Here is an 8,830-nt window from a genome sequence, read left to right as displayed (position 1 = left end):
TGTCTGGTAAAGAGCAAATTTTTGCACTCAGTCCAACATTTCCTTTTGCTGTTTGCCCTGACCCTGGGTCCCACCACACACCAAACTCATGGCACCCACAGCATGTCGGGGAAGTGAGGGTCGCCACCTGCAGTCCCTCAGCGCAGTCTGCACAGACCCAGGTGGGCCTTGTCCCTGCCCCTGCCTCCTCAGAGCAGCCGGCAGATCGTTCCTCCATTACACAAACAACAAATGAGACAAAATGGAAGAAGTTTTGCTTTATCTTGGATGAAAAGAGACCGTGGAGTGTATTTAAAAGCATAAAGGAGATGATTTTAAAGGCAGAACATGTGGAACCCTAAACTGCATCTCCCCACACACTCACATCCATCAAGGAGAAACTTGCTCACACTCAAACAGACAACGCTGGTATTTTCTTCCTCCCGAGCGCGCTGGGCCCGGCCGCTCTCCCTGGACGGCTGCTGGCTCGGGCCTAGCCCCAGGGTCCTGAGACGGAGGCTTGGCCGAGACCAGGGTGAGGTCTCCAGCGCCTGGAGCCCGAGGCGCGCTCACCAGGGCGGAGGGACTTGTTCCAGCACCGCGTCAGGAGTCAATGTGTTTGTTCCCGGCAGTGCCAGCTGAAGTCCATGACTCAGAGTGCGTGCGGCGCGTGGGAAAAGTGAAGACAGACGCGCCAGGGCCGGAACAGGTGCCCGGCAGGAGGGTGACGCCACAGTGACCATCCTCAGATGAACCTCAGCTGGGGTTGGAGAGTGAGCTGCAGAGGTCACCGTCCCCTGATGGCCAGTGCGGTCACCATGGCGCCCACTCACAGGGCCGGTCGCTCAGTCAAGGACACAACAGAGGGGGTGGCGGGCAGTGTCCTCAGGAAACGAACTCAAAACAAGCGACCTCTACGGGAGGAGGCAGGGAGAATGATGGGCCCGTGCCCACCGGGAGTGCCCAGCGAGGGGGACACTGCCCGTTCAACACTGAGGGGTGGAGGAAGAGAAAGAAACGACGCCTCGGCTGGGGGCAGGTGGACTCCTGGACACATGCAGGAGGACAGTGACCTGCACCTCAGGGACAGCACCGTGGGCTGAATCTAGAGGAAGCAGATCTGGCAGAAGATGAAGGGCAAAGCTCTGTGCCTCCTGCTACTGGAGGGGATCCCCCGAGATCACGCCACCAACTGATCTCAGAGCTGGCCTTGAGTAACTAGAGTCTCCTCAGCCTCCGTGAGTCCTCAGTGTCCTTCTGCCCAGTCTCGGTGTTCCAGGGGCCCTGCCCACAGGTGGAGCCCGGGGCACGGCGGCTTGGCTGGGGCACTAGCCCTGGGGCTGATGAGCCAGCTGTACCCAGCCTGGCAAGAGCCACAGGAGAGCAGGCCCAGGGCACTTCCTGTCATCATGGTGGCTCCGAGCCCAGACGCAGCGGCTGGACCCATGTCTCAGTTTGGGAGTGAAGCGCCTGCATCCCGACCCAGATACCCTGAAGTTCTCAGGGCAGGCATCATCAGGCCCACTGAAACTGGCTCTGGCCGTGCCTCCCCTGAGCAAATGGCCCAAGAGCCTGCCCTGAGCTCAGGGCAGTTTGGGTCTGGGCAGAGGCTGGGGTTTCACTTGGGAACAAGGCGCCAGGATCGTAAATGAACCCCATGGGCAGCACCCTCCAGAACCCACAGGGCTGAGCTCTCACCAGCTGCATGCAGGGCTGGAACCCCTGAGCACTGAACATGGAGCATTCAATGGGTGCTTCGCTGACAACAACAAGCAGCAAGCACTGGAAACGATCCATCAGGCTTGAAGGCGGGACTATGAGAGGATACAAGCCGCGCAGGCGCCAGCTCGGACAGATAAATTGGCTTCAGAAGAGGATGCGTGTGGCAGCTTCAGAAGAGAAGCAGGAGCTCATGGCTGCACACCCTCCCCAGACAGAGTCGTCATGGCTTCATGACCTCCACAGACTTGAAGACCCCGGGAGACATCTGCAGAGACCCCGCTACTACACCTGCCTCAGGCCCTGCCTCTAGCATCTCCTGCAAAGAGCACTTGGGCCTCAGCCTGGTCTCTGCCAGCTGTTTGCAGGTGGTGGGCACAAACACCCCAAGATCTGGAATACTGGTGTCGCTGGCACCGCCTGAGGGGCCGGGTGCTCACCTGCCTGCTTCCTGGGGCTGGCGCCTATGTCTGGCCTCCTTGAGAACTCTCAATGGTCCAGCCATGTCTGGCCCAGCATCTGGTGCTGTCCAGCCTGGTCTGCGGACTATTGCTGTGGGCTCTGCCCGCGCAGGCTACCTCCCCAGGACATGGGGATTTGATCTTGATTCCTGGATTCCCCCGTGCTGACCCCTCCCTGTCCTCTGCCCATGCACGAGGACCCCTGGGTGTTGCCAGCCACAGCCCACAGGCCCACGTGACAGGGCGTCACCTGTGTCCCTGAGGTGCAGAACACCAGGGCCTGAACGGGACCGGGGCCAGTGGACAGGCATCCCTGGCAGGGCCGTGTGCCAGCCGGAATAGAGGGGCTGGGGCATCTGCTTCATTGACAGGGCCCTTGGAGGCGAGGCCCTCCCCTCATTGTCTGCAAGAAACTCCAGAATCACCGTCAGTTTCTTGGGGCTGCAGCTTCTGGGACTGCTCGTCAGGGCGGGTCCCTCACGCTCGCTCTGGCCTCCACCTTCCCTCCTGCGCGTGCATGGACAGGTCCCCAGCGTGCCCGCCCACGAACTCATTTTTTGGCTATAACCCTGACCTGGGGGGCCTGTGAGGACTCGGAGAGACCCACACCTAGGAGAGGGTCCCCTACTCTGCTGTGTCAAAGCGAGACAAACCCACCCCGAGGACACGCTGGACAGCGCCAACGCGGGCCTGACCCCATTTGTAAGGTCAGCACCAGCCTCCGTCAGACACGATAGTTCAAATGTTGTTACATTTCCAGGCACTGAGATAAACGGCCTTTTTGAATAAAATAATTCTGAGAGACGCAAACAAATTCCCGTCTCAAAAGACCCAGGTGCTCTCCGGTCTCGCTCCTAGGGGATTTCTTGGTTGCCCTCCCTCCCACCTACCCCCACACCCCGTCCACCTGCCAGGCCCAGGGGGTGCCCCGAGTGGCAGCGACTTTCCCGCTCCCTGTGGACGGGGCTCGTCCTGGCTCTGACACCGGGGCCACCCAGTCCCCGCGGGGTCAAGGGGGTGATGGGGCTGAGGGTGGACCAGGTCCTGCCCGCGGAGCCTCTCGGGTCCTGATGCGCCTGACCCGGGGGGCTCATTCACGGGGCTGTTGAGAAGCCCATGGGGACAGGACAGCGGCCCGGGGAGGCCCCTGAGCAGCAGGCAAGGACGCGTCAGGCCAGGGCGCGGGAGGGGGAAGTCGCAGACTCCGCGGCAGGTCTGTATGTTGGGGCATTGGCGGGGACCAGGTGAGAGGCCCGGGCTTGGGAGCCCTGAGCGTGTGGCTGTCGCCATAGGGTGGACAGTCCCTCCCGCCCTGACCGCGGCCGCGCCTGAGCTCTGCGGGAAGTAGCTGCAGGAGAAACCACCTCAGCTCCTCGGGTGAGGGGAGGGGCAGGACAATGACCAGGAGGGCAGCAGCGGGAGGTCACCCTCTCAGCGCCTATGAGCAGGGTTGAGGGCCAGATGGTCGTCAGATGGTGACATGGGGCGGGGACACCCCACCCACTGCCCTGATGAGTGAACTGGGCACCGACCAGGAACAGACTCGGGGCCATGTGTCCACTTGGTCCAAAATGTGTGCCTGGAGTTGCGACTGGCCAGTGTTTTGCAGGGACTGGGCGTTCGGACCCCACAGGCTAGATTTGGGGCATCCTTGACATCTCGTGTTCCTGAGAGTTCTTGGGGGGATCCCGCACTCAAAGGTGCATGGACTGGGGCTTGGAGATGGCAGAGGATGGACCGGGCTCAGGGTTTCAGGGGTACCCTTGCACGGGACATGGTGAGACGTGAGGAAACTGCTCAGGGAGCTGTGGTCAGTTGAACTCTCTGCCCTTTGGCATCTCCCACAGGTGGTGTGGACAGTGGCAGCACCTGCGGGTCACAAGCTGGAGAGGCCGAGCAGAGCAGGAGCTGAGAGCCCTGCGGGGAGACACTGGACAGAGCATGGAGAGTGGTCAGTGGGGAAGGATAGCTCTGGTCATCTGCAGAGAGACACCGTGGGTCAGGCACTGGCGGATGGTCCTGGTGTTATATTCCTCTAGACTTTCATGCAGTGATGGCTCCGGGGGGATGAATCTCACCATCGTGACAGAATTCATCCTCCTGGCGTTCCCCACCCAGGGGACCATGGGCTTCTTGCAACTGCTGCTATTCTCCTGGTCTGCCTGTGCGCCCTGCTGGGGAACGGGCTCATCATCCTCATCACCACCCTGGACCGGCACCTCCACACCTCTATGTACTTCTTCCTGAGGAGTCTGTCCTTCTCGGACCTCTGCCTCATCTCAGCCATGGCCCCCAAGTCCATTGCCAACTCTCTGAGGCACAGCAGCTCCATCTCGTTCCCGGGCTGTGTCCTCCAAGTCTTCATGATGGTTATTTCAGCAGGTGCAGAGATGAACCTCCTCACAGTGATGAGCCTTGACTGCTATGCTGCCATCTGCCACCCCCCCTGCACTATGACATCATCATGAGCAGGGTCAGGTGTGTGCAGCTGACTGCTGCGTCCTGGCTGGGTGGGGGTATATTGGCTGTGATGCTCACAGCTGGAACCTTCTCCTTGTCCTACTGCAGGTCCAACGTGGTCCACCAGTTCTTCTGTGACATCCCCTAACTTTTGGCTATTTCCTGCTCAGGAAAGTTAAAGAACGATCTTGTCCCCATGCTCATTAATGCAGTGATGGATTCCTGCTGTTTTACTTTCATCATTATTTCCTATGTCCACATCTTCTCTGTTGTCAGAAAGATCCCATCCACAGAAGGTAAGGCCAAAGTCTACTCCACGTGCCTTCCCCACCTGCTGGTTGTGGTACTGTTTCTCTCCACTGGATGCTTTGCTTATCTGAAGCCGACCTCAGGGACCCTGTCTGTGTCTGACCTGGTCATTTCTATGTTCTACACGCTGGTGCCCCCCACCTTTAATCCCATCATATACAGTCTGAGGAACCAAGCCATGAAGTCAGCTTTGGGGAGACTGATGAAGGGGAGATGCACCTAAATGTAATAGGGAAGATGACTTCATGACTCTATTACAAGACATTTATTTTAAATTATTTAATTATACTCCTTTCATATTTGTCTAATTACATATAATTCCATTGCACAATTTAAACATATGCTCATTTTTAAATTATATTTATGGTGACTTCATATAGTCTGCTGCTCATAGACTCTATTGGCATTGATTTTTCCTCTTTGTTACACTTAGGTGCTTTTTTATATTCTCTGTACAATGGAGGTCACTGAACTTCCAGGCACTCTTTGCTGATCTCCATTTCTGTGCTCCCCCCAGGAGAGGCGATGGTTGGGTTTCATTGCAGTCATGGGCAGAAGTTCTTTCACAGGGGCAGCATCTCCAGTCTCTAAGGCGGCTTCCCCTTTAATGTTTTCTTGATCATGGGTGGGATCAGGGGCCATGGGCAGGACAGAGATCCCTTTACTTAGTAGGGGGGGCCTTCACAGCCTAAATAAGGCCCAAGGATCTGAAGTTAGAATCTGAGTAGTCAAGACCTTTGTCGATAAGGACACGCACATGACGTGGTGGAGACAACCTGGAAGCTCTGGTGTGGGCGCCACCCTCATTTGCCAAAATCACACTCACCCACGGTGAACACATGAAATAGGAAAGTTAGGTTCATGTGCAGTATAATTACAAAATAAATTAAAAAATACACTGGATAGGAATTTTTGAGATACGTTAAGAGAACTTAACAAGTTATGATGGTCAAAACAAATGATAGCTGGTAGCCTGTCTCGAATCTAGTTTTTCCAGAAAAGTGTTAGGAATGCCATCCATGACCTCACACCACACTTTACAGGAGTGTTGTCTCATTTATTTCATCCCCTAGAGTGGGCAGGAATGGCAGGACAATGCCCTGGCCGGGCAGGTCATCAAGAGGAATCTTACCTAGAATGTCTGCATTTTTCACAAGCACGTTGAAATGAAAAAACTCATCAGATTTACGTACAATGAAATGATACTATCATTTAGTATACTTGTAAAGACATGCAAGGAATTGAAGGAGATTTCAATTTGGGAAGTGAAATGCCCCCATGATTGTCACTTGCTGTCTGGCCTCAGCTCTTCTCTGCTGACTGCATCGACCTTTGCTCTCCCATCTGTGACGGCCAATATTTGAAATTTCACACCAAAATATTTCATGATAAAAATGTAGTTCCAACTGGATATCAGACATTTAAGTCATTATCAAACAGTTCACCTTGCAAGGAGGCTATTCAGGCTGACCTTGCTCAGGTGAGATCCATGTGGCAAAAAGTAAATATGGAGGCTGCCTGGAAAGGTTAGAAAATGTCAACATCTGGATATTTGAAATCTGGGATGACAACTTGATGCTGTTCTTTTAAGTAATTGGTATTTTTAACTTTTCTCTGATAACTTAATTTCTTAATATCAATTCTTGATACTGTTATAGTTCACTGGTGGGATATAATGATAATTTAATATGTGTATTAAGAACCTGAATCAGAGCATTATACACATTTATGAGACTATTCATTGCCAACTTTGTATATTATTAAAATATTAAGTAATAGACATTAAATGTCTCAAGGTTCTATGAATTTAAAAATGTAAGCACAATGAAAATTGTTGTGGACACCAAGGTAATATACATTGCGAACTCTAAAGACTCCACTGAAAATCAAATTAAATTAAATAAGCCACTTCAGTATACTTGAAAAGTACAAAATCGAACATGGCGGCGAGGAAACGCTGCGAGAAAGACCTCTCATAAAAAATAAAGTTAATAGGGAGGAAAAGCGGCAGGTCCCTGCGAGAACTGGGACAGGAAGATAAACGGGCGACTCTGGCAAACTGCCCAAAAAAGAAAGTAGCCATAAAAGAGGACTAGAAGGGAGGAATGCTCAGACCCCTGCTACCCTCCCCCACACACAAATTCGGCACTCTCCCATCAACAGAAAGGAGGGAAAAAAATGAAAACAACCAACAAGAACAAACTATGCATCAAGGGGGACTGTGAGTGGAAAGGAACTATTTCAGGCACTGCACCCTGTGAACTGGAACTGTGGAGAATGGTGCAGTAATTGCTATGGAGGTGAGCGAACCAGCTCCAGGTGCCTTAGAGGAAAACAAGGACTCAGTGGAGACCTACAAATAGCCCAAGGCCAGCCGGTAAGCTTATGCGGAAAAGCAGCGCTGGAAAAGCATATGTAGATTGTGAATCCTGGCTTCCCAGGTCCCGGTGCCTGTGACCTAGGCTTGCTGGGAGACACGCAGGGACCCTCACTGAGGTGAATGTCCCTCACTGAGTAATCAGAAACCAGGTGCCCGACATGGGAGCGGGGTGCAAAAGGCGCCATTTCTGCGGACATTGAACTGGGCTACAGCCCATGTCCTGGACCTGAGGGCTTTGGAACTGAGACCCAGGGCACGAAATTCGGGGCATGGGATCCCCACAACGGTGGGGCACAGGGCAGACACAGCACCCCCACGCCATTGAGGCTCTCCACGCCACTCCCACTCTGTTCCCCGGGACCCACGGGGTAAAAAACAGTTACCAAAGGACACTAGGAAAGAGCTCTGGCACCACCTAGTGACCACAAAAAAATCACCAACACCCTATAGTTGGAAACCAGGGACCCCAAAAACACCTCAGGCCCTGAGAGAGGGTGGGACATGCAAACGGGGGTAGAGGTGGGAAATAAGGCGTGGAGCAAGATCCCATCCTGGAACTGAGAGCTAGGCACAGGATCCGGGGTGTGGGCTGCACCATCCGAGCAGGCACTGCACAGGGTGACAGCCAGCGTTTTGGATCTGATAGCCCTGGAACTGAGACCTAGAGTGCAGACTTCAGGGCATGGGATCCATACAGCTGTGGGCACAACACAGGGTGAACACGGGCAGATACAGCACCTGGCTGGAATAAGAGCCCCTATGTTGAGGTGCTACCCTCCGCCCCCCCTCTGCTATTCAGAGAACCACTGGGAAAAAGCACATATCAGCAAGTACAGGCCTCTGGTGCACCCTGTGACCAGAACTAAATCACCAACTAGCTGATTCCCTGTTGGAACTGAGTAAATACAGAGGGAGGGAAATGTAAGGGACAGAGCACAGCAACACAGCATCAACACTCTGCTGGAATTTTTGCCTACCAGTGCTGGTCTCAGTCTGGTAAACAGTTTTTGATACCCCTAAAGGAGCATTCCAAAGAGATGCCCTCCAAAACCAGTGGCATAACATCCCAACACATAGAACTAATTAGAAAACAAACAACAGGGAGAAGAAAAAATATAAATAACCAAGCAAGCCAGCAGGAGGACACATCACAAAAAGAAATACAATTACCAGAGCTCAACAATGACAAGGAAGAACTTCTCGGCCTATCAGATATAGAATTAATAATCATCATCATTAAAAAGCAGAAAGAAAACGAAAAGGAAAAAATGATTTGACACAAATAATCACTGAACTGAAAATGAAATTGGGACCTTAAGAAAGGAAAGAAAAGAAACACAGGAGATTAAAAGATTACTAGAGGAGATAAAGAACTCTGGGAAAAGCAATGAAAACAGAATTGATGAAATGGAAGAACGGATCAGTACTATTGAAGATACAGAAATAAAAAGAGCCAAAAGAGAAAGGGAGAAAAGTGAAAATGAAGCAGTATGAGGAGACTCTTAGACAATTATCAGACTCC

The sequence above is a fragment of the Talpa occidentalis genome, unplaced genomic scaffold (genome assembly GCF_014898055.3).
Source record: "Talpa occidentalis isolate TD23 unplaced genomic scaffold, MPIMG_talOcc4v2.1 talOcc4.13, whole genome shotgun sequence".
In the NCBI taxonomy this organism is placed as follows: domain Eukaryota; kingdom Metazoa; phylum Chordata; class Mammalia; order Eulipotyphla; family Talpidae; genus Talpa; species Talpa occidentalis.
The sequence above is the reverse complement of the archived record's forward strand: the minus strand, read 5'-3'. Positions refer to the sequence as shown.